The sequence below is a fragment of the Xenopus laevis genome, chromosome 1L (assembly GCF_017654675.1).
Source record: "Xenopus laevis strain J_2021 chromosome 1L, Xenopus_laevis_v10.1, whole genome shotgun sequence".
In the NCBI taxonomy this organism is placed as follows: domain Eukaryota; kingdom Metazoa; phylum Chordata; class Amphibia; order Anura; family Pipidae; genus Xenopus; species Xenopus laevis.
In genome coordinates, this window is record NC_054371.1 from 135956164 (window position 1) to 135983432 (window position 27269).

At 36.2% G+C, this 27269-nt stretch overlaps 1 protein-coding gene across 40 annotated transcripts in view; it reads left to right on the forward strand.

Moving 5' to 3' along the window:
* ptprd.L (protein tyrosine phosphatase receptor type D L homeolog) overlaps positions 1-27269 on the forward strand; it is a 955323-nt gene that overhangs the window by 260903 nt on the left and 667151 nt on the right. For all 40 annotated transcript variants that reach the window (XM_041563903.1, XM_041563907.1, XM_041563920.1 and 37 more), the window contains one exon: positions 21548-21606. The gene's annotated coding sequence lies outside the window, so the exon portion shown is untranslated. The remainder of the gene's footprint in view (positions 1-21547; positions 21607-27269) is intronic.

A 27269-nucleotide genomic window follows, 5' to 3' on the forward strand; every position in this document is an offset into this window, starting at 1 on the left:
CTTTTGTACTACGATCTTCTGTTCAAAGACTTTGCTTTACAGTCGTGCCCCTCTGCCTATCCAGGACCCTCATCTTGCACCTCTCGTTTAAGTCCAGGTGGCATCCAAGTAAGCCGAGGGCTCCTCCCGAGGCCCAAAGGCGGTCACTCTATTGGTGAAGCACGAGCCGAGACCAGGGTGCCTGGTGTTTGTTCTGGTGTTGGGTGCTGACAGTGACAACCAGCCTTTTGGGTTTATTTAATGTTTACATGCATCTCTAGTAGACTTAGGGGCAGATTTATCAAAGGTTGAGGTGAATTTTTGAATGAAAAAAATGTGAATTTCAAGCTATTTTTTGTGTGCTTCGACTAGGGAATAGTCCAAATTCAATTTGAATTTGAAAAAAATTCAAAAATTCGATTATCAAAATTTATCATGTACTGTCTCTTTAAAAATTTGACTTTGCCTATTCGCCATCTAAAACCTGCCGAATTGCTGTTTTGACCTCCTAGAACATATTGGAGTCAATTGGTGGCCTTCGAAAAATCGAAGGTTTTTTTTTTGGAAAAACTTTTAATCGAATTCCATCGAATGCACTATTCCTTTGATTCGAATTTGCCCGAATACGGACCTATTTGATCGAAAACTGACCTATTTGACAAAAAAAAACTTTCAACTTAATTTCGGTCTTTTTGAATTAGAATTTCGAAGTTCTTTCAATTCGAAATTCGACCTTTGATAAATTTTTAAACAGTCTTTAAAAAATGCACAATATACAATTTCAATGGAAGAATATTAAAGTTTGAAATGCTGATTTTTGCACTTGTTTGAGTAACAGTTCATTTAATGACAATTTTAGTTCTAATGGTACAGAGTAACAGTACAAGCATATTTTTATTTTATGTTTTAAGGATGGCATATATAATTCCCTCTTGGTTTTATTTTTATAAATTCCATGATGGTTTATTGACTCGGCTTTTGCTGTTGTGTAGATCAAAACATTCTTTGTATAATATTATTGTGCCATGGCAAGAAGAAGATGGAATTATAACTGTATAGCATAAGCAGATAAAAAACATATTTGCATAGACTGTAGAAGATGATATTGTAAAGGAATGTCACTAATGTTAGCAACTTGCATTAACTCTAATGACTCTACTTCCATTTTATAAAAAAAAAACATTTTAAGAACAATATTTTCTCATGACTCTTGAAATATTTGAAATATTCATGTTTCCTTTGTTTTGATTAGTAAGGTAAATGCTTTAATGCATGATTTTCTATTTAGGAACTGCCAAATCATGTGCTAATAACAGATGCCAAACCAGCAGCTTTGCGGAGAATGCTGGAAGCTGAAGTTTCACTGCAGCTAGAGTACTAATAAGTGCTAATTAGTTGCCCCTGATTACAGAAACATTGCAGGGTGTCAAAGTTTCTCATTAGATAAGTCCAGAGGGACAAGTTCAACATTATATATATATCATGATCAAGATTTTTTGCCAGCAATGGAGATGGTGGGGTTAACTTTTTATGTTTAAGTATGGATGGTTTGAGGGGCTGTTCTTTGTATTGAGAGGCAGGCTAGAAAATGAATTATTTTCAAAACATTGCATAGATATTTTCCATGATGGTGGCACTTATACTCTAGAGAAGGGCGACCAAAACTCAAGGCAAACCTTTTGGTATTTGATGTGTATGTTGTATGATTCATGTATTAGACCATGGCATGCTTGCACTAGAAGCAGAATCTGTATGCTGACAGGTGAATTCAAGGGGTTGACTGGAAGCTGAAAAGGTTCAAGGTTCAAAAGAATAGGTGAATCGCATACTGCCTGTCACTGTTTTGAATGACTGTTTTGCAGACCAATAGCCCACAAGACAGATAAATAGTGTTTATACTTTCCATAAACATAATATGGAAGTTAATTAACTCTCACTTGTTAAAAACTCTTCCGCAAGCATAACATGTATTTTTTTTCCTTAACCAGTTTTCTTTGCTTTTAAATTCAACAAAGTAAATACAAAGACCTATCATAAACATATCATGTTCCCAAGGAAGAATTCTCTGCTTTTATGAAAAGGTATTTTGAAGTATGACTGATCATTCTTTAATACACTGAGGTTCATGCATTTCCTTTCCAATACATTTCTCCACCCTTCCACTTCTCCAGAAGTCATGTAAATTTGATTCATCGTAAAATATTGAGTAAGTAATTATGAAATAATGTCAGAATACCTCAGGAGGGCCTGTAAATGGTAATTTGTCCAACACAGATCAGAAAAAGATCCATAATTCATTGTATCACTTAGCAATGCGGGGAACTCGGTCTGAGTATAGGGTGTAATTCCAAAGAGCTGTGATTTCTCAAACTGTACACATGACAAAAAAGTGAGTAAATATCACAATACCAGGAAACACTGCACTAAAATATAGGGATGGGCGAATTTTGTTGCCTCGTTTCACCACGGAAATGACGCCCATAGCCATTTATGCTGTTGTGTGGGGGAAAAAAAAGACGCGCGTCAAAAAAAAATTTAATGGGCGTCTGCGACATTCCGCCAGTGGCGGATTTTTGGTGAAGTGAAACGGGTCAAATTCGCCCATCCCTACTAAGAAAGAATATAGCTTTACTTGTTTTAAGTTTACTATGCATGCAATGCATTTAGTACAGGTATGTGACTTGTTATTCAGAAAGCTCAGAACCTTGTTTGTTCCAGAAAAGGTATGTTTCTGTAATTTGGATCTCCATATCTTAAGTTTACTAAAAAATCATTTACACATTAAATAAACTCAATAGGACTGTTTTGCCTCCAATAAGCATTCATTCTATCTTAGTACAAAGTAGAGTTTTATTAAAAAAAGGAAATTATTTTAAAAAATATAAATCATTTGATTAAAATGGAGTCTATGGGAGATGGTTGTCCCATAATTCAAATAACAGGTTTCCAGATAACAGATCAAATACCTGTACTGATAAATTTAGCTTGATTGGTCTGGTTGTTGTAGCAGCTGTCATCATTCTTGCACTGTAACTGAAAGAAAATGATATGGCCTTGCAAGGGAAATTTGAGTTGCACCTAAGAACATGAGAGGCGTAGCTGTCATAATTTATCTTCTGACTCACATTGCTTAAACAAAGTAATCAACATAATTTCCCTTTCTGTTTTGGGGAGAAAACAAATCATACTAACTCATTTTTTAAACTATAAAAATTAGTAATAATACATTTATTGGACTGCTGATACAATAAGATTATGAAGTTCATGTAGTCCTGGAGAGTATCATGCAATGAATAGTCTCTAACACTCAAGATAGTGCCATTTAGTATAGATTTTGTTACAAGAAGCACTTTTAACCTTCATTGTCAGTGTTGGAAAGTTTCCACTTGGTAATTAGTGGAAAAGCTTACACTTGGGGAAATTATGTGCTTAGCAGGTGAAAAAAAGTTGGACAAAAATATCTTGCCAACCAAGATACAGCACTTTTTTACACTATAAGAAAACACAGAGATTATAAATCCTATATTAAGATTTTTAATATGCTGTTTGAAATTACTCTCATTTCTATAGAGTGTGATATTCAGGATGACTGATACTTCTATTATTATTACTTTTCAGGGCTTGCTAATTAGCATTGACTTTTACACTATTCATTCACAGCATTTAGGGACAATTTCAGGAAGAGCTTCTTTTTTCAGAACTAGTACCATAAGTCTTATATAATATATTGCTGCAAATTTCTCAAAGCATGCCACAAATCATTACAAAGCTTTTCAAATTAGCACATCTCTGTTTTCTTTCTGTACCAGTGTCAGATTGATTTCATGGGGATGCAAGTTTAGTAATTTGAGTGGATTACTGTACTCTCACACTTCCTTCTAAATACGAATTAAATACATCTTATAATGCTGCTTGTAAAATTCATTTTACTAGCCACCACCATAGCCACCTCAACTGCCTCATACAGTACCCTCCAGTGATTTCCTAGTAGTGTTTAATATTGCAGCTAGAGTCAACTTGAAAGTGTAGCAACTTAAGATAGGAGCATGTAATACATGGCAATTCTTTTTTGACCAGTAATTTCCTACTGCTCAGACAGAGCCTCCTGACATGAGTTCTTCTCATTAAGGGGGATGCCTGAGTAAATCATACCTGTCTAAAACATTCAGGAACTTTTTGATGCCCCTGTTGGGGAGGTACTTAAGACAAACTAGTGTAATTCCAAGTTATTCCATGTTTAAGAAAGTCTTATACTTATACATTTCATATATACATATATGAATTCAAATAATTGGTGCATTGTTGGTTTTCTTTCAGTAATCAGTTTCATTGAAATGATTACTGACATTTGAAGGCTGTAAGATGTAATTCAATCATAGCTGGTGAGCCACAAGCTGAAGATCCCTGTCACAGTGATTCAGTGAAATCAGTCAATGCTTGGGATGCATCAGATGCATATGATCTGGCAGTGTCATTCAATGTTAGGGTTTCTTAAGCAAATGTCTTCTCAGTCTTCTTATAAAGTTGAATCATTTCTAACAAACATGCTAAGATTTCAACAATGAATACAATGTATTTGAAATCACAGCAGTACATGTTTGATGTTTTGGATAGACAACCCGTATTTATGAGATGCGTAGTACCCAGCTAAGGATATGTAAGAATCTTCCACCAATTTTCAGTCCTTCAGTTCCCTGGATGACTGCTTCAGTCATTATACATCCCTTATGCTTTATGTGAATACTTATGTTTGTGCCACACTTGAGCAATTATTATTTAGTGAATTAAAGGTCCATTGCCAGTGTCATGCAAGCCCGAGAAAAAAATTATGCTTCATATCTAGATAAATATTTCTGACATTCAACAATACAGATAGCTAAAGATCATATTAAGGGCAATTTGGGTTGCTGCCCAGTCTCCACAGCTCTGGGAGTCTCAAAGTCACCAAGCAGTCACTCTCAATAAAATTCATCTTGAGATGTAATTTAAATTTTTTTCATTTACCACTACTAAACATGGGTTAGACAGGATTTAAAATAACTTCATGTCAAAGACATGAGAGCTGGGTTGAATGACTGAGCTCCTGTGTGATTTTTTGACTGCTTTCTGGCTGGTGAACTGCTTTACCAGACCTAGTTGCAAATCAGAGTACAAGAAATATTAATGAAACAAATGACGAAGTAAATAAGAGTTTGACTACAAAGTTGTGATAAAGTCCCTGTCCCAAAGATTTTCCAATCTTTGGGAAAGAGGAGACATGGGAAGATTAGAACAGAGATGGGCAAAGCTTTGATGCTCAACCACAGGGAGCCAGGAGGGTCTTTATTAGTAACATAATGGACATCAGTTTAGAAGAGAGGTAATCTGATGTGTGTACCATCATTAAGGAAAGATTGAAGTGGATACATGAAGGAATCAATTTTTCAATGTTTTTGAGAATTACCATGGTCAGAGATTCAATGCGGGATAAGACGTTAAGGAAAGGGATTAATTAACATGGCATTAAAACAGGGGGACAATAATAAAATGAGGCAGAGGAAATTAGAGATGTAATTAAAGCAGAAGTGTAACATCCTGGCTGGATTTGAACCATTGACCCAAAGGTTATTTCACAGTATTTTCTATCTCTGCACTAGGTGAGTAGATTACTAAAAGGGTGCTTGAAATACCTTTGGTATCCTTCAATTTTCAAGTAGGCATTGCTTCTTTCAGCTGCTGTTAATCTGGTCACACGTGCTCAGTGTTAGTCTTCAGTCTCCCTATATAAACCCCTGCTCTGTACTCACTCATTGCCCGATATAATGTAAGCTTTCTTGTTCCTTGGTGTTGTGACTGCTGCTACTGCTGTTCCCTGATTCCTGTTTCCCTGGTCATGTCCAGTGTGCTGACTCCCTGGTTTTGACCCCAACTTGTTCCAGCTAGTCCTATTCCTTTCCCTGGCCTGCTTGTTAACCATCTAGAGTTAATTTTAATGGACTTCCGTTCCCACAAAGTAAGTTATGTTTTCAAATGAATTCCAAAACAGTCACTGAGGAGACAGCTCAGCACCTAAAAAAAGATACTTTGCATACTATTTACCAAAAGCATCTTACAGATACAGTTAATCTGTTTTCAAGTAGGAAGATTCCAAACATGGTTTATATGGTACAAGGGTTTGAAATAAATATGACTTTTATATATTGACATTTTAAAATTCCACAAATATTTAAATCCTGAAAACTAAAGTTCACACGGTGAAGATCTGAGTCCGGTTTTTCCAGTAAAGATACAAAATACAGCAGAGACTGGGGAAAAAAAGCGGTCAATTCAGCGCATGTTCATTGCAGACTACCATTTATTGAATTATTCTGTAATCCATCTCTGGTTGTTTATTTTATGACTAGTTCAACGCACCCAGAGTTGCTATTGTATTTGGCAACTGAATGAGGGTGTAATTTCAACCTTAGCTCAATTTTCAACTTACATTTTGAAAGAATGCACACTGCTGTGTAGAAAAATCCCATAGCCATTGTGATAGGTGGGAAATAGCTTAGACCTTAACTGAAATAAAGAATGTTTACATCTTAGGTTATGCTTGTTCTCTGTTGTAACCTTGAAGGACAAGTGCCTTCAACACCTGCTGAGGACACAGAAACTATTGTCACAGCTATTTCATTCCCTGATAAATCGTATGTTTGAGATTTTGTTTACAATCTACTGCCTATAAAAGCCTATTAAGCAACTTTAACTCATCCATGTCCCTCTACCATCCATATAATCTTTTACTTTGTGCAATGTCATTTGTTCATAATATTAGATTAGTCGAAACCAGCTGCCTCTAAATTAAAAACATAATTATAAAGTTCATCTCCAACTTTAAGATAAGAAATCTGAAACAAATTGAAAAGGTATTAATCATCGTCTTTCATCAGATTTTACAAAATTAGATAATTATTGCCATAATCACAGATCTATATTATGAATTCATGCATGACTATACAAGTCACAACAACAATTTTCCACTAAATCGCAGTGCAAATTGAATTGCATGTGTAGACTTTGAAGGGAAATATATGTGTTTGCTTCTTGAGTACTTTGTGTAGCATACACTTGGTTTTATAAATTCACATGCTTATTTAGCTCTAATGACCATAAGTGCTTAGAATTACTTGCTAGCACTTAGCAATTATGTTTTATGAATATTAATAGACCTTTTAATGTCTACCACTTCAATTTGCATGTTTTAATAGTGGAAACATTGGAACTCTGTGTTTCATTTTGTAAATACAACACTGTTAAATATGTTATCTTTGTACGATTTTCTAGTTTACCTTGCCAGCCTATCGTATATTTTCTGCCTTTAAAGCCATGTCTTCATTCTTGATACAAAGCTTAGGCAGCAGCACAGACAAGTGGTGGTACAATAAACATCCATTTAGGCAAATCCATGTACCATAAAATTGAAACATCAGTGCCAGGAGACTGAAAATAAAGTGTACATATGTTTTCTAATTATAGGTATAAGATTTTACATTGAATATATGTTCTCACGTTAATATACACTGTTTAACAGTTTTTATGGGCATGTAAGTTAGTATTAGCATTTCAGCGTGTTTTTCAATTTAACAAAACTGTCCTGATTGTCAAGACAGTGTTAACAAATTACTTATCTAAAGGTGTTTAGCAGTCAGGCACATTTATTTTCAGTGGGTATTAGTACAGTAGCGTTGCATACTGACACCTATGCAAATCATTGTTCCCCAATGCAAAATTTGCATGTGGATTAATGTCTCAGGCTGTTATATAAACTATCATTCTACAAGTGGTCCCTATGCATAACACTAAAAATAGCTTTAGATTGAACAGTTTTTTTCACGCTCAAAAAAATCATTTGTTGTAAACTTTTCTTGCCGGTATATATCGATAACGCTTGTAATGATGGTTAATAAAATAGCCCTGTGTCTTGCCAATAGTAATCAGTAAGTAGTAAAACTAAGAGTAAAATCCAATTTTATCTCATTATTTTAATAAAAAAAAACCACGACCAAACTCCCATACCAAATTTGACCTTATTTATTTTTTAGAAATCTCGAATGAATCGGTTCGGGGAAAAACCTTAAAAAAAAAATGAAAAATCATCATATTGTACGATTTGGATTGGATTTTAGGGTTAAAAAAGGCCAATCAGATACATTTGAGGTTTAGTAAATAACCCCCTTAAACACTCTTAAAAGTGTATTTTATTTTGGAGCCACAGACTCATAGGGGCCCATTTAATAACAATTGAATTTCGATTTTTTTTCCACAAATCTCTAGAAATTTGTGTTTTTCTTATTATTTTTTTTAGGAAATGCCCAAAACTAAAACTAGAATTTTTAGTGGTTTTCGAGGTATTCCTATTTTATAGCACATCGTTCAGTGTAAACTTTCATCGTACTTTTTTATTCAGATTTTTAAATAAATGTAGCCAATTGTAGATGTAAAATGTAAACATTTGTAGTTTTAGGGGGTTATTTACTCTGAATGTAAACATCCCAAAAAATTCTTCATTTTCTAAAATCGGACTATAAAATCCGGCATCTCAGACCTGTTGAGGTTGCATATAAGTCAATGGGAGAAGCCCCAATCATTTTTTGAGGTGCGCAGGGTTTTTGGTAATACCCCGACGTTTTCTTAGTTTTCGGATGAAAAATTCGAAAAAATCGTGAAAATATGATTTTTTTTTCCACAATTTTTTTGGATTTTTTCCTGCAAACAACATTTTCAGGAAAGTGCATTAATAAATAAGCCCGAAAAACCTGTGCGGATTTGGTCTGAGTTTTTTTCAGAAAATATTGAGATAAATTCAGACTTTGATAAATAACCCCCTTGGAGTTTGTGAGTTTAGTAATTTTTTCAAAACCATAAAAACCACTAAAATTTGACATTTGATAAATAGGCCCCGTAGAATTTGTTGTTTTAGCACAGGTTTGGGACCTGTTATACAGAATGCTTGGGACCTGGGGGATAATAGATCTTTCTGTAATTTGGATCTTTATACATTAAGGGGCACATTTACTAAGCTCGAGTGAAGGATTCAAAGTTTTTTTTGGGGGTACTTCTACCATCGAATAGGCTACTTCGACCTTCAACTTCGATTCAAACTAAAAATCGTTCGACTATTCGACCATTCGATAGTCGAAGTACTGTCTCTTTAAAAAAAACTTTGACTACCTACTTCGGCACTTTAAACCTACCGAGCATCATTGTTAGCCTTTTTGATCGAAGGAAAATTCTTCGAAAGATGGATTAAAATCCTTCGAATCGTTCATAAACTGTTATTTGAGAAGTATGCATTTTACTTTTTTTATTTGCTACTTAGTAAATAGCATGCAGGCATCTAGAAAAGAGATATAAAAACACAGTAGTACCTTCTCCTACTGTACATTATTTGCTTCTGCTGTGTCTACCTAAAATGAAGTAGTCTCTACTTAATCAAGCTATAAACAAATACAGGATATGATTATAATATTAACCAGTGTTTTCAATCTAGAAAGAGGTATACATAAGGGTCTGCACAGACACAAAGTTCATCTGAGATTGGTGAAATAGAATAATGTATGTGTGAGAGTTCCAGAAGCAAAACATTATTATGGACTATACACGGTACAGTGATTTCAGTGTAGAACAGTGTTTGTCACAGTTATATGAACATAGAATCACCTGATTCAAAGTGAATATAATTATGAGTAGAATATATACTGAATGTGCAGTGGCTGAAATAATATTTATAAATGTATGATATAACAATCTAAAGCAGAGCCGTGAACGCATGAACCAGATTATCAAAAAAAGCCAATACTAGATACAAGACAATTCCAACTTTGTTGCATTTAACCCTTTAAGTGCCACAGAACGTAGAATCTACGTTCTGTGGAAAAGTAACTTGAAATGCCACAGAACGTAGATTCTACGTTCTGCAGCACTTCCGGGTTGTGGAGCGGAGGAGCGGCTGTTAGAGCCGCTCGCTCCGTTCCGCTTCGATCCCCTGCCCCTAGGCAACGAGCAGAGCAGGGGATCGAGTGGCCCCTGGGGCGCGATCGCCCAGGGGCCCAAAAGCAGCAGCAGGCACGTGTTACTTACGTGTCCTGCTGCTGCAGCCTGCACTGCGCCGTTGATCTCCGCCCCCACAGCACAGGAACACGAGGATCGTCGCAGATGTCTTCCTGGGACCCCTCCACATCGTGTGCAACAGTCTTCAGCGACTTTTTCAGGTTAGTGCAACAATTACACACACAAACACACCAACACACACTTATTACAGTAATACACACTTAGATTCACACTTACACACACTTACACATACATTTTTGGGGATTGGGGGGGTCACTTACACTCACTGCACTTACACACATGTGCACACGCACACACGCGCACATAACATGTAATTTACCATTTGTATACACGCACACGCACATACATGGCATTGTGGCTTTTTTTTTTTTTCTTATCGCATCGTCTCTTTTTTTGGCTGAAAAAAATGTTTTATTGCCATTACGAATAGCGTATTCGCTAACCGTACTGTGCAATATCTTTTGTATGTTATTTCGGTGATTATATTGCAATTTTGGGTATTTTGGTGCATTTTTAGCCATTTTATTGAATTTTTAGCCATTTTATTGCATTTTCAGCTCTGCATATGTTGTGTTCACTTGTTTCTAGCCGTATAACCTGTTTGGCCCAGCTAAAATATTCAAACTGTGATTCTGATGGCCGATAACACTATTCTGGAAAAAAAACATTGATTTTTGTGGTTTTATTGGATTTCTTTTCATTTCACTCTTTACTGCCTTATTTTGTTTTGCCTTGTAAATTTTATCTACTATATATCCATTTGGGGGTCTCTGTGCGCCACATAGTTTGGTATATCTATGCATATTGGGCATCAAAGTGTTCCGTAGACCCCTGGCGTTCATATTTAGGATGTTTTATGCTGATACGTTACGAAATGTGGGGCATATAATGGGGTAAAATTCAAGCTTTGTGACGATTTTCAGAAATTTGATAAAAACCGTTATGTTCAGCATTGCTTTGCAGTTTGGCAGTTTGTAGTAGAAACACTTATTTACCCATATTGGATTCGTCAGAATGTGTACTTTCTGAAAATATATGGTTTTCTGGGGTCTCTGTACTGTTAGGGGGGTCTAATGTCGCATAATACACACACCAGGTGCTTATATTGCAGCAGCCAGAGCGTCAGCTGTGAAAATGTATATACACTATTGTCATTTGGTGGTCTCTGTGCGCTACATAGTTTGGTATATCTATGCATATTGAGCATCAAAGTGTTCAGTAGACCTCTGGCGTTCATATTTAGGATGTTTTATGCTGATACGTTACAAAACGTGGAGCATATAATGGGGTAAAATTCAAGCTTTGTGACGATTTTCAGAAATTTGATAAAAACCGTTATGTTCAGCATTGCTTTGCAGTTTGGCAGTTTGTAGTAGAAACACTTATTTACCCATATTGGATTCGTCAGAATGTGTAATTTCTGAAAATATATGGTTTTCTGGGGTCTCTGTACTGTTAGGGGGGTCTAATATCGCATAATACACACACCAGGTGCTTATATTGCAGCAGCCAGCGCGTCAGCCGTGAAAATGTATATACACTATTGTCATTTGGGGGTCTCTGTGCGCCACATAGTTTGGTATATCTATGCATATTGGGCATCAAAGTGTTCAGTAGACCCCTGGCGTTCATATTTAGGATGTTTTATGCTGATACGTTACGAAACGTGGAGCATATAATGGGGTAAAATTCAAGCTTTGTGACGATTTTCAGAAATCTGATAAAAACCGTTATGTTCAGCATTGCTTTGCAGTTTGGCAGTTTGTAGTAGAAACACTTATTTACCCATATTGGATTCGTCAGAATGTGTACTTTCTGAAAATATCTGGTTTTCTGGGGTCTCTGTACTGTTAGGGGGGTCTAATGTCGCATAATACACACACCAGGTGCTTATATTGCAGCAGCCAGCGCGTCAGCCGTGAAAATGTATATACACTATTGTCATTTGGGGGTCTCTGTGCGCCACATAGTTTGGTATATCTATGCATATTGGGCATCAAAGTGTTCAGTAGACCCCTGGCGTTCATATTTAGGATGTTTTATGCTGATACGTTACGAAACGTGGAGCATATAATGGGGTAAAATTCAAGCTTTGTGACGATTTTCAGAAATTTGATAAAAACCGTTATGTTCAGCATTGCTTTGCAGTTTGGCAGTTTGCAGTAGAAACACTTATTTACCCATATTGGATTCGTCAGAATGTGTACTTTCTGAAAATATATGGTTTTCTGGGGTCTCTGTACTGTTAGGGGGGTCTAATGTCGCATAATACACACACCAGGTGCTTATATTGCAGCAGCCAGCGCGTCAGCCGTGAAAATGTATATACACTATTGTCATTTGGGGGTCTCTGTGCGCCACATAGTTTGGTATATCTATGCATATTGGGCATCAAAGTGTTCAGTAGACCCCTGGCGTTAATATTTAGGATGTTTTATGCTGATACGTTACGAAACGTGGAGCATATAATGGGGTAAAATTCAAGCTTTGTGATGATTTTCAGAAATTTGATAAAAACCGTTATGTTCAGCATTGCTTTGCAGTTTGGCAGTTTGTAGTAGAAACACTTATTTACCCATATTGGATTCGTCAGAATGTGTACTTTCTGAAAATATATGGTTTTCTGGGGTCTCTGTACTGTTAGGTGGTCTAATGTCGCATAATACACACACCGGGTGGTTATGTTGCAGCAGCCAGCGCGTCAGCCGTGAAAATGTCTATACAGTATTGTCATTTGGGGGTCTCTGTGCGCCACATAGTTTGGTATATCTATGCATATTGGGCATCAAAGTGTTCAGTAGACCGCTGGCGTTCATATTTAGGATGTTTTATGCTGATAAGTTACGAAATGTGGGGCATATAATGGGGTAAAATTCAAGCTTTGTGACGATTTTCAGAAATTTGATAAAAAACGTTATGTTCAGCATTGCTTTGCAGTTTGGCAGTTTGTAGTAGAAACACTTATTTACCCATATTGGATTCGTCAGAATGTGTACTTTCTGAAAATATATGGTTTTCTGGGGTCTCTGTACTGTTAGGTGGTCTAATGTCGCATAATACACACACCGGGTGGTTATGTTGCAGCAGCCAGCGCGTCAGCCGTGAAAATGTCTATACATATTGTCATTTGGGGGTCTCTGTGCGCCACATAGTTTGGTATATCTATGCACATTGGGCATCAAACTATTTAGTAGACCCCTATGTTTATATTTAGGATGCTTTATGCTGGTAATGATACATGGACAATACGTTGCTGGAAAGTTGAAGCTTTGAGGCAATTTTCAGATATTTCACCAAAACCGCCAAATTTGGCAAAGCCTTGCGACTCAGTAGTTTGGAGCAGAAAGGCATGGGTACCCATTTTAGATTCTGTAGAATGTGTACTTTCCAAAAATGTATGGGTTTGGGGGGTAAACATATATTTCTGTGTTTTTACCCCACAAAAATGCAGACAATGTGCTGATTTTTCATTAGCTGACGTTACCCACAGGACAATTTGTATGTGCTAACTTCATTTTGGGGCCTCTAAATGCCATATACTTTGGTAAACCTATGCACAGTGGGCACCAAACTGTTTGGAGGACCCCTGGCAATCACAATTTGGGTGCTTTTTTGTGATACGTAATGATACATGGGTGATATGATGCTGGATAGTTGAAGCATTGAGGCAATTTTCAGATATTTCACCAAAACCGACAACTTTGGGAAAGCCTTGCGACTCAGTAGTTTGGAGCAATAAGGCATGGGTACCCATTTTAGATTCTGTAGAATGTGTACTTTCCAAAAATGTATGGGTTTGGGGGGTAAACATATATTTCTGTGTTTTTACCCCACAAAAAATGCAGTTAATGTGTTGATCTTTCATTAGCTGAAGTTACCCACAGGACTATTTGTATGCACTAACTTCATTTTGAGGCCTCTAAATGCCAGATACTTTGGTAAACCTATGAACAATGGCCACCAAACTGTTCGGAGGAACCCTGGCAATCATATTTAGGGTGCTTTTTCTTGGTGCATAACGATACATGGGTGATATGGTGCTGAGAAGTTGAAGCTTTGAGGCAATTTTCAGATATTTCACCAAAACCGACAATTGTGGGAAAGCCTTGCGACTCAGTAGTTTGGAGCAGAAAGGCATGGGTACCCATTTTAGATTCGGTAGAATGTGTACTTTCCAAAACTATATGGGTTTTGGGGGGTAAACATATATTTCTGTGTTTTTACCCCGCAAAAATGCAGTCAATGTGTTGATTTTTCATTAGCTGAAGTTACCCACAGAACTGTTTGTATGCGCTAACTTCATTTTGGGGCCTCTAAATGCCAGATACTTTGGTAAACTTATGAACAATGGCCACCAAAATGTTCAGAGGAACCCTGGCAATCATATTTAGGGTGCTTTTTCTTAGTACGTAATGATACATGGGTGATATGGTGCTGGGAAGTTGAAGCTTTGAGGCAATTTTCAGATATTTCACCAAAACCGACAACTTTGGGAAAGCCTTGCGACTCAGTAGTTTGGAGCAGAAAGGCATGGGGACCCATTTTAGATTCGGTAGAATGTGTACTTTCCAAAAATATATGGGTTTTGGGGGTAAACATATATTTCTGTGTTTTTACCCCACAAAAATGCAGTCAATGTGTTGATTTTTCATTAGCTGAAGTTACCCACGGGACTGTTTGTATGCGCTAACTTCATTTTGGGGCCTCTAAATGCCAGATACTTTGGTAAACCTATGAACAATGGCCACCAAACTGTTTGGAGGAACCCTGACAATCATATTTAGGGTGCTTTTTCTTGGTGCGTAACGATACATGGGTGATATGGTGCTGAGAAGTTGAAGCTTTGAGGCAATTTTCAGATATTTCACCAAAACCGACAATTGTGGGAAAGCCTTGCGACTCAGTAGTTTGGAGCAGAAAGGCATGGGTACCCATTTTAGATTCGGTAGAATGTGTACTTTCCAAAAATATATGGCTTTGGGGGTAAACATATATTTCTGTGTTTTTACCCCACAAAAATGCAGTCAATGTGTTGATTTTTCATTAGCTGAAGTTACCCACGGGACTGTTTGTATGCGCTAACTTCATTTTGGGGCCTCTAAATGCCAGATACTTTGGTAAACCTATGAACAATGGCCACCAAACTGTTTGGAGGAACCCTGGCAATCATATTTAGGGTGCTTTTTCTTGGTGCGTAACGATACATGGGTGATATGGTGCTGAGAAGTTGAAGTTTTGAGGCAATTTTCAGATATTTCACCAAAACCGACAATTGTGGGAAAGCCTTGCGACTCAGTAGTTTGGAGCAGAAAGGCATGGGTACCCATTTTAGATTCGGTAGAATGTGTACTTTCCAAAAATATATGGGTTTTGGGGGTAAACATATATTTCTGTGTTTTTACCCCACAAAAATGCAGTCAATGTGTTGATTTTTCATTAGCTGAAGTTACCCACGGGACTGTTTGTATGCGCTAACTTCATTTTGGGGCCTCTAAATGCCAGATACTTTGGTAAACCTATGAACAATGGCCACCAAACTGTTTGGAGGAACCCTGGCAATCATATTTAGGGTGCTTTTTCTTGGTGTGTAACGATACATGGGTGATATGGTGCTGAGAAGTTGAAGGTTTGAGGCAATTTTCACATATTTCACCAAAACTGACAATTGTGGGAAAGCCTTGCGACTCAGTAGTTTGGAGCAGAAAGGCATGGGTACCCATTTTAGATTCAGTAGAATGTGTACTTTCCAAAAATATATGGGTTTTGGGGGTAAACATATATTTCTGTGTTTTTACCCCACAAAAATGCAGTCAATGTGTTTGATTTTTCATTAGCTGAAGTTACCCACGGGACTGTTTGTATGCGCTAACTTCATTTTGGGGCCTCTAAATGCCAGATACTTTGGTAAACCTATGAACAATGGCCACCAAAATGTTCAGAGGAACCCTGGCAATCATATTTAGGGTGCTTTTTCTTAGTACATAATGATACATGGGTGATATGGTGCTGGGAAGTTGAAGGTTTGAGGCAATTTTCACATATTTCACCAAAACCGACAATTTTGGGAAAGCCTTGCGACTCAGTAGTTTGGAGCAGAAAGGCATGGGTACCCATTTTAGATTCTGTAGAATGTGTACTTTCCAAAAATATATGGGTTTGGGGGGTAAACATATATTTCTGTGTTTTTACCCCACAAAAAATGCAGTCAATGTGTTGATTTCTCAGTAGCTGAAGTAAAGTCCTGATCAATTTGGATGTGCTAACTTCATATTGGTGTCTCTAAATGCCAGATACTTTGGTAAACCTATGCATAATGGGTGTCAAACTGTTCAGTGGACCCCTGGCAATCATATTTCAGGTGCTTTTTCTTGGTACCTAATATAGTTTGGGATATGCGGAGCAGCAAAATAAAACCTTTGCAATGATTTTTCAGAATTTTGAATTTTTTTTTGAAAAACCGCTATGTTCAGACAAGCTTTTATGTTTGGTAGTTGGGATTAGAGAGACATAGTTACCCATTTTGTAATCGGCAGAATGTGTACTTTTCAAAAATGTATGGTTTTCTGGGGTAAACCTACGGTTTCAGGAGTTTTTGCTTGGAATCTAAAGCATGCCGTTTTCTGCCTTAGTGCTTTCAAAATTCGGCAATATACTGCCGGGAGTTTTTGAGGTACAGAAGTCCTAAATCTCCCTAAAACTATACATATCTGGTATTGGCACGTTCGAGAGACATAAGGCTTTCCAAATCAGTTGGATTTTCATCCGTAAAATGAAATATTTTTCTGGTATAAATTGATATACGATGAAAAATGGTAATTTTTCATTTTTTTTTGGTATTTAGCACTATAAATTTTTTTGCACAGGTGGAAATACATGAAAACTCAGGCAGATTTAGAAAGCTCAGTTTCTACCGAAAAAAACAATGTATAGTTTTCCTAGGTAAACTATAGGTTTCCCCTCAGAAAATGCCCCTAAAGTGAGAGAGCACAAAATGTTTCAAAAACGGCTGGCATTTCGCGTAACCAAAATGTGAAATTCTGCTGGCACTTAAAGGGTTAAATAAGAAGTTTAAAACACAATATAGTTTTAAGCACAATATAACATTTAGAAATACAAAAGCACAATAAATTATTAAGCGTTTTTGTACTTTATGTAGCTGTGACAGTTTAGCGACAGGATTGCATTACTCTACTATAGCATCTCCTGGTCATCGGCTAAATGCTGATGAAATGCAATGTAGCTTAGATGGAAGATGAGCTGATTCTTTCTATCTGGTGTTATCACTCAGAGGCATCAATGAATTAAGCAAGACAGACAGCACTTAACCTATGCTTAGACTGTCAACAGACTGCCATTTGGGCATCTCAAATGTCAAAGAAGAAAGTATCCAAATGGGCTTAGAACTGCCCAAGTGTCATTAATGTACACATAACGTCAACTTTAATCAGGTCTCTTGCTTTGCAGATAAATATATAAATAAATAAGGTCTTGGGTTTGCAAAACACACATGCCAGCTTCTATATGACATTTACTGTGAGTCTGCAGAGAAGCCGGATGCTACATTTGTCAGTATTGAAGTCATTATTTGTTTAATACAAAAAATGGTTTATGGTTTGCCATCATAAATACCATTATGCCTTTTTTGAAAACAAAACCCAAAATGATAATTTAATTGCAAAATGTTAGATGGATAAAAAATTAAATTGCAGCTTTAGTTTGATTCATTTTCATTTTGTTTTCTTAATGCTTTTTAAAGGGCAATGCGTTTTTTGTTGCGATTCTAGTCTATAAGAGCATCATCTGGCAAAGAGGGACTGTTATCAATACTATGAACAGGATAATTAAAGCATCAGATAGTACCAAAAGATTGATTATATGCATTGTTGTGGAACACATATGGCATCAGCCTTAATTAGTATGGGGATACTAGAAACTGATACAATAATATGTTCAATGATTCCCACTTTGTGTTTTAAAGGACATAATTAAATCCTTTTTAATTTGCTTAAACTGTATGTAGCATTAAGCACTTCCAGTGTGCATTAATAGGATTTTTTAAAACAATCACGTCTCCAAACTATTTTTCACCTATAAAACGCATGAATATCATCTTTCATGTAGATCAATAATTAAGCTAATGTGCACTTAACAATAGTTTTACCTAATTAGATCTGGAGGTTAGCTGTGTGACCTAAATGGCCAACTTTTAACTTTTAATATAATGTAGACTACCCTCCCTTTTTTGGAGACTTTTTTCACATAGTCCCATGAAGCAGCTCTATTCTCTTTCGACTACTGTGCTGTGTTCATAGAATACTTTTTGAAAAGAGTCTAGCATGAGGAGTAGAATCAAGGGAAGTTCTGTGCACCATTTAGATTGCTCTTCTTATGCAATGACAGACTACAGAAATCAACAAAGACCAACGTAGTTTGGGTTAAACACTAAATTCAGAATTCTATGGGTCAGCTGTGCAAAAGCAAACAGCAAGAGCAAAGTTATTTTATCAATCAATGCCCGCATATGTAGTGAGTCAACGCTCAAATTTGAACTGTACATTTTTTGTACCTAAAACTCACAAATTTCAACGGTGGTTTACATAAATCGAATGTTCACTAAACAAATGCCAAGAAACTTCAGCATCCAAAAGCTTGCAAGTTCATGTTAAAAGTACATTTTTCAGTTTGAGTTTTTTGAATTTTTTTGAGAGTTTGTAGACCCACTGAAAATGATAAGTAGAATACAAATTTGATGTATTTGAGTTTTTTTCACAGTTTTATGAAATCAAGTTTTTTACTGTAAATTTTCAAATACCATAAATAACAAATATTCCAGTTTTGGTCAAATTTTAAGTTTATTCAAATTTATAATAAGCTCTAATATTCATAAATTAAAACTTTGATAAATAGGCCTCTATGAGTTACAAAGTAGTAAAACAGGGCTGCAAATGCATTGTACAATAGCACAATGTGACCCTAAAGCAATCTTACCCTCTTATGTCACGTACATCAAATTCACTGGTAATGAATGGAAAAACATAAAGTGCTGGAATAAAATAAAATAGTGCAACAATAAAGATTAAAATGGATTTATTGTGTTATTTTGCACAATGCTTATCAATAGGTCTTTTCATTTTATTCTAGTTTACTTTGACATACAAACTGAGAATGGGGTTGACATCTGCAATTCTGCAGAGAAATATGGCTCTGCATTTCTGCACAACACAGGAGCAGCAATAATCTGTACCGTTTCGCTTCACCGGAAAAAATTGTGAAATGTCGAAAAGGGCGTTAAAACAATTTTGACGCGAGCGACCATTTTTATACACACGCCTATTTGTCCAAATGCATTATGTGTGTGCCAATTTTTAAGTGCAAGACTTTTTGTTTGTTGGGAAATTCACCACCAATCCATGCCTGGTGAATAAATTCGCCCATCACTACACAGAAGCTCTCTATATAAAGCAAAACAGTATATGATAAGAATAACTAAACATACCCGTATTTACAGTATAGCATTGTACTCTCCCACTGTAGTCAGGCTAAGCTAAGTAAATAGCAAGAGTGCCACTGCCCATAGTTATCCACATCATCAATATATCACTATTCATGTTAACATATTAAACAAAGTCCTTTTGCAATTTGTAAAACTGACTAAGGAAATTATACCATAATGGTGTAGAAAGCTGGACAGTAACCACACAATCTTGTTAACATTTGTTCATTTTTTTTTGTAAGTCATTTGTAAGTCATTTATTTTTTGATTGAGTTTTCAATAAAAGAAAATGTTGATTTTGCGTATCCTGCTTTATTGCTGCCTTATAGTATATTTAGCTTGTCTGAGTTTTAGTTGTGCTAAACAACTCTTAAATCAGGAAGCAAGTGATTCTTTCCAGTGTGCATGACGAGAGCTCCATCTAGATGACAAATGTATTATAGCAATTTCAGTAGTAAAGCTTCACATTTGTAATGCAGCCTCTGAAAAATGTAATGATTTAAAATGAAATTTCAGGGACATAAAGCTCTAATATACTAGCTTTGCTAAATTCCTTTTTAAAGTGGCATTCTACTGCTAGCATTTTAATACAGCACTAAGCACTAAGGAACACTCTTTTACATGCCTTAGTGCTTTTGCACTTGCATCTGGTGTCTCTGTATTAATAATGCTGCAGAAACAAGGCAGTATTTCTTTCCAGTAAAGGTAACAGCCTTGTTCAATCCCTACATATACACAATGCAAATGTGTCATATGAAAATTCAAAATGACGGAGAGGTCCAGGGTAGTGATGGGCGAATTTATTCGCCAGGCGTGAATTCGCTATGCCGGCGTCAAAAACGTGACGCCGGTGCTGTTTCGCAAATTTTTCACTGTTTTGCAAATTTCGTGGGAAATTCGCAAATTTTTCAGCGAAACGTCCCAAATTCGCCCATCACTAGTCCAGAGTGTTCCACACAGTTTTTTTTATAGAATTATTCCTGTGTACAGGTTAGCTAAACAATTCTGCCTATTACAAAATGCTTATTAGTGAAGCAGCACATTTATACTAAAACTGGCACCATGCCATCTTCTAGAGTACAAAGTTAACCTACAAGTCAAATATTTGCTGTTAAAGGTCATAATAAAGCACAAGGGATGACGAAGTTAAACACAAACAACAGCACATAACTGTTAAGCACAGTTTATTAAACAAAAACTGCAGTGCATCATTTTAATTATTTTGGTTACATGTTTCCCAGATCCAGGGTAATGTCAAGGTACAATACAAGGTATTGTTATGCAGTGTCTGTTCACAGACAGTATTTTAGGATTCATATGATGGCTTTTGAATTTTAATTTTGCTAAATCACTTAGTCTTTATTAAGAAGTAACTTACAGAAACTCCGATTGTGCTCCTCTTCAGAAAGCGGTCAGGCGATCCATCGTGTGCGGTGCTCAATTTCTCCTCCCTGCCTTCCTTATAGGAGAAAACCAGGGAGGAGAAATTAAGCACCGCATGATGGATAGTTGCTGTATCACCTTTTCGGAAAAGTCACATGCATCATCGCGTGTTGAAATTGAAATGTAAATATTTGGTATCTTAAAGTTGCTGAGTTCATGTACAAGTCAATGGAAATTGTCCTAGGCAAAAATTTGCCGCCGGCGATGTGTCGCTGACGCCCATTAAAGTCTAGGGGCGTAATTTCAGCGGCGAAAGAAGGCGAAAAAATTCCCCCATCCCTAACCATTAGTATAAAGCTTACCGTCTCCTTTAATAGCCAATTAGTAATACATATCAAACTTTCTCTCATATCGGGGCAGTTCTTAGACAATTAAGTACTAAAATACTCTCATACAAAATGCTTTGCTTAGTTATGCCATTAACGATGAAAAATGGGCAATGTCAGTGTATTCTCATTTAGGTATAATGCATATAAGGCATTTATTTTATATTTATCAGAATGTGATACTCATTTTTGTTTCTTTATGTCTTTTTCACAGGAAACCTTTCAGAGTAGTCCTTTACATTTAACCTCCCAGACTACAGGCCTCATTAATCGGTGAGTTTAAAATGTGTTACAGTATAAAATCTTTATAAGGACAAAATTGCAAAATGCATTTACTACTTACTAAAAAAATAGATTTCCTACAGGATATATATATTTTTTTTCTGCTGGCCCCGGTGCTCTTCCGTATGTGTCCTTTGCTGATATAAAGAAGTCTAGAAAAAGGGATATTTTGAGGCTTCTCGTTTTAATTTTCTTTTCAGCAAATTAGCCTGTTATCTAGAGTGAATTATTATTTGTGTCAGATTCACGGTAATCAAAGGAGTACTAATTCAGATTGTTTTGCTAATGCTTTGTATTAGAGATTTTGTTTAATGATAGCAATGCAAGTAGCCTAGTTAATTTTTCTAATTACACAGTCTTGATTCATTAGCCAAGCTTTCTCGATTTACCTACATATAATACCAAGGATTTTTTCCTTGACACTGCAGTGTGAAGTAAAATATCATTAAGTTGTAAGGAATACTATTGCATAAAAATGATAAAAGTTAGAGGCGCATCTTTATGCATCTGATCTCCCTAGGTTCGCTTTTACATATTCTAGCATGCCTTCCCCTGCCGTAAAACAGTGCTCAATGACTGTAGCCTGCTGCAAAGTACTACCTTTAAAAAGTGATCCTGTTAGGTCATAATCACACATGACGTATCATGCACTTCTCATTGATTGTAGTTTGTAATGAGATGGAGAAAAGCAGATGCACTCTAATCAGCAGCTGCATGTAGCTGCACTGACAAACCCAGCTTGGGCCTGAGTGCAGCTATATAGAGCGCACAAAGAAACATGAATGGGGGCATTTTCTGGCCAATCTCTATTCTGCACCATGTAGCTGCACTTAGGTTGAAGTTGTGCCTGTCAGTGCAGCATCAGGGAGCTGCTTCTCTCTACCTGATTACAAAGTGCAAGCAGAGAGAAGCATGCATTACACCATATGTAACTGTGGTCTCTAAGGAAAAGGATTTTCAAATATCTCCTGTACCTTACCTGTTATGAACTCTTGGTGTACCACAACCTTTTGTGTTGGGGAAAACCTTCAGTGAAACACACAATGCAGCCGGCCTTCAGTTAAGCAGCTGCACATTCACAGGGCTCAATCTCCCAGCCTTTTGCAAAACATTGACTGTAACAGCACACTACCAGGGGTGGAACACAAGCTCGCAGGCACCCCTTTTAGGACCTGGTGAGCTCGATCAAGATATAGCCTTTCCTCCAGAACCCTGGCTGGCGAGATTCCTGCTGGGAACACTATGTCCACTTACTTCAAGTTGGAGCCATAGCTGCCCATGCTAGTTACCTCTCTAACTTACACAAGTGTAGTGTTACACCACTAGGCCTCACACTACCTAGGCTCAGTGCCTCTTCCAGGAGATGACTATACTGCTGCAGTGCCCTCTGTTCATCTTGGTTCCCTTGACGCATCTCTAAAAATCACTTCCTGAAATCTTCCCTTTTATAATTTCCGATTATCCACCCACTGGGGACTTTCCCTAACAACTGTATCCCCCCCTAGTGGCCAACCTAAACATATGTATTAACCATTACCTAAGCATTTATATTAAACCATTAACATTTTACCCTATTACATGACACCCTCCTGAAAATCAGACACCTACTCGTGTCTGCCAATTAAGCAATGACCTCTTCACAAACAGTTTTTTGTGCTATTTTGGAAAAAATATAAGAAAAAAAGGAATAAAATATAAAAATAAGGAATAATGGTAAATAAGACAGTATGTGAACAAAAACACTACTGTATCATTTTGTACATTGGTATTGCTAAACATAAGTCTTTGATACATGTGAGGCAAATCATGTTTTGGCTAGAACATTTTTCTAATCATTTCTGCTTTTAGGAAGTGAATCGTATGACAAGCACTACATGGGCACTACATACAGACACACAATAGCAGTAAAAAATACTTCCACAAGCATCTGTATTCATTTAAATAGTGCTGCAATGCTTATATAATAAAGCCTGTATGCATTTATAAACAATATAAATCTGATTCTTGCTGCATGATGGAGATTTGCTTTGTGCAGAAATCTACATTTTTCACAATACTATAAAAGGTTATTTGCCTGTCTTGAGCTTGTCTAGGGTAATAATAGTAAAAAGAAGCCATAATGTCCTTTTTATACTTGCTAGTCATCTAGTTAACCAAACATCCACATTAATAAAAACATTTTACTAACCAAGAGCTGAAATATTTATGTACAATGTTAGAAGGCAGCAGTGTCACATTCATTTTATACAGGGTTCGTTTGTTTTATAATTCAAGTCACACAGGAAAAGAAAACTTCCTAAATCTGTAACATAATAATTTCTTATTTTTCGGCTTGATGTACAACTGGCTTATGGGTCATCATGCGGAGAGAAAGAGAATTGATTCCTGTTATTCACCTTGTGTATCTGATTGAGCTGTCAAGTTCTTTGCCCTCTTCACACTAATCTATTATTCAGTGTCAACCTTAGACTTAAGGGAAAATGTCTGGTTCCAGAGTGTAAAGACATAGTAGACTTGATAAACAAAATAAGCAGCTCACACCTATAGTTAAAATATTTTTTCCAGTCCTGATAGACACTATGAAAAATGTAAAGGTGAATCAGACAAGTCTTTAATATCAGAGAAAATCTTTCACTGCATTATATTAATCAACTGCTATTGTCATCAAACAACAATATCCATTTGTGTTCCTCTAAATACTATAATCAAATATGTTAAAACCTTGAATGAAAAAGAGATAATATCCCAAGCCAGACCAAAGACAAGCTATTGTAAGCTTAAAGGAAAACTATACCCCCCCAAACAATGTAGGTCTCTATAAAAAGATATTGCATAAAACAGCTCATATGTAAAATCCTGCGTCATGTAAATAAACCATTTTCATAATAATATACTTTTCTAGTAGTATGTGCCATTGGGTTATCATAAATAGAAAATTGCCATTTTAAAAAATAAGGACCGTCCCCAGGGATCGTAGGATTCCCTGTACTCACAAACATACCAACAAACCAAACATGTTAGGTCACATGAGCCAATTAACAGACAGAGTTGTGTCTTTTGCTTCCACACTTCTTCCTGTTACAGTTAGAGTTGAAGTATTTCTGGTCAGGTGATCTCTGAGACAGCACAGAGACCATCACGAAATGGTGGCTCAAAGCAAGAGATGTAAAAGGGCAATATTTACTTAAATATATATTCCAGTTTAGTAAGATTCTTTAATATGCCACTTAATATGATATGTTCATTGAGTGTTCATTTTGGGGGTACAGTTTTCCTTTAATCAAATGAATATATGAATATATGGACGGTATGCTGTAGGATGGGCGAATTCAACCTGTTTCACTTCGACAAAAAATCGTCACTGGTGAAAATTTGCTGAAAAGCTTTAAAGTCTATAGGCGACAACTTTTTTTTTGACGCCCAACTTTTTTTTCTCCCATTGAAGTCTATGGGAGTAATTTCTATCAATAGTGGTATTAAAGTATCCCATTTTCTATAACCCAGATAGGCAGATTGATCAAAATTAAAATGTTCTATTTTTTTCAAGTTCAAACAAAAAAAATAAAACCTTCCAATTTGTGCTTATTTATGAAAACACTTGGAGCTCGAAAACATTATCACGTATGAACAGAATTAATGCTTTACTCTTTACTTTGGTATATATACTGCATGTTTAAAGAACATGAAAATTGGAAATAGCTTAGCTGTTTCTCTATTCATTCAAGCAATTCTTTGCAATTATATGCCACTATGGTGATTTGTACTGCTACCTTCAGTATGTGAAATCAAAGCTAACAGCTTGAAACACTGCAGCTGATCAGTCATTTGTCTGCAGAAAGACAGCTTTGTTGACATTCTATTTGTACTTTTGCAAACTTTGTGGAAGTCGTCTCAAATGACAAATCAAAAAGATTTTGAGAATTTGATTGTGTGTTTCAATTTTGTAATGCCATTGATTTGTGTATGTATATTTATGCAAATTATGCAAACTAATGCTTTCTGATGTGATTTATTTTGTGATATGGCAAGAAAGCTAATGTTTATTTATTTAAAGAAAAAAACTATCTTTAGGAACTTTTGCCCAGTTAGGAGCCTTAAACTGCAAGTTTTTCACCCTTGTCCAAAAATTCGTTAAAAGACTGAAAGACCGACCCCCTGTGCCTTTGCCCTTAAATATGCCTTTAAATGATACAGCACTGTTTTGTTTTTTCTTTGGGTATCCTTATATATTAGGTAACAAAACAACTATCCCAGCCGATTCACTTCCTCTTGGGAAAATTTTTTATGGAGGATAACTTCCTGAACTACTGTATACTAGACAATAACATCTCATGCAAACCAAAGAGCTGGTGCATTCAGTTTCATAGAAGGGCAATGTGGAGTGCTTTGTTGTTTCGTCACAGAGTTACAAATCTCCACTGAAAATTAGCCCATGTGCTTTTTAATAAAATGTATGTAGTGTCTGCATTATCACATAATTTGTGTAGAGCTGCAGGCAGAAACTCTTTTACTAGAGACAATTGCAGTGGAAAACATTTTAAATTTGCTGAATTATAGGTAAATTGTGTGAAAAATTTACCCACAAGTACCTTGTCTGGTATTATAGGAGGACCTATTTCTTATTAAAGAAACTGTTCCATGTAAAAATGAAACTAAATAAATAGATATTCTGTGTAAAATAAAAAACATGTTTTGAATATAGTTAGCCAAATATGTAATGTATAAAGGCTGGAGTGACCAAATGTTTAACATGTTAGCCAGAACCCAACTTCCTGCTTTACAGCTCTCTAATGCTTCGGCGACTTGAAGGGGGGCCACATGGGACATAACTGTTTTTTTTATCCATAGCATGCATGTCAGATTTACAAGCACATTGTTATGACCCATATGCCCCCCTCTCAAGTCAATGATAGGTTACTGAATGGTAAGGTAACCAATGAGAGAGGAAGTAGTGTTCTGGCTATTATGTTTGACATCTGTTCACTCCAGCCTTTATAGATTTCATTTTTGGTTAACTAACTATATTGATATTGCACAGCCTATCCGGTTACCCCGTTTTATTTATGTACTGAACTGTTTTTTTTATGCCTGTAGCAAAATTAGGTCTTTGTAGAGTATGTGACAAGCTTGTTATATTGCCTGTGTTAAATATTAAAAAGTTTTAGAAAATATATTATAAAAATGTTTAAACTTTCAAATGATATAATAGTAACAGCATAATGATAGTGACATTATTATTTAATTAATTTTCATAATAATTGGACAGGAAATATTTTGTAATAATTAGTCATATTTCTTCTAAAAAAAAACAGAAATATTTCTGTTTACGAATATCTGAATTCTGTGCAAGATGCACTGTAAGCAGAGGGGGAATCGTTTCTTTAATTGCTTTTAAAGTGCAAATGCAGGCTTCAGATACATTTTTATGTGGAAGTACAAGGCTTTCTTAAACTTGATAGAACATGAAGCACATTGTCCCTAGGGAAATCAGAATTAGAACATTAAAAGGTTTTTTGAAACATAATCTATTATAATTTATGCTACGGATCACTAATGATGGCAGCACTGTTATACTTGGAAACAAAAGTTATAAATTGCTGGAATGCCTAGTAGAGTCTAACTAGGACAAGTACAGTATGATATGCATCAAAGAA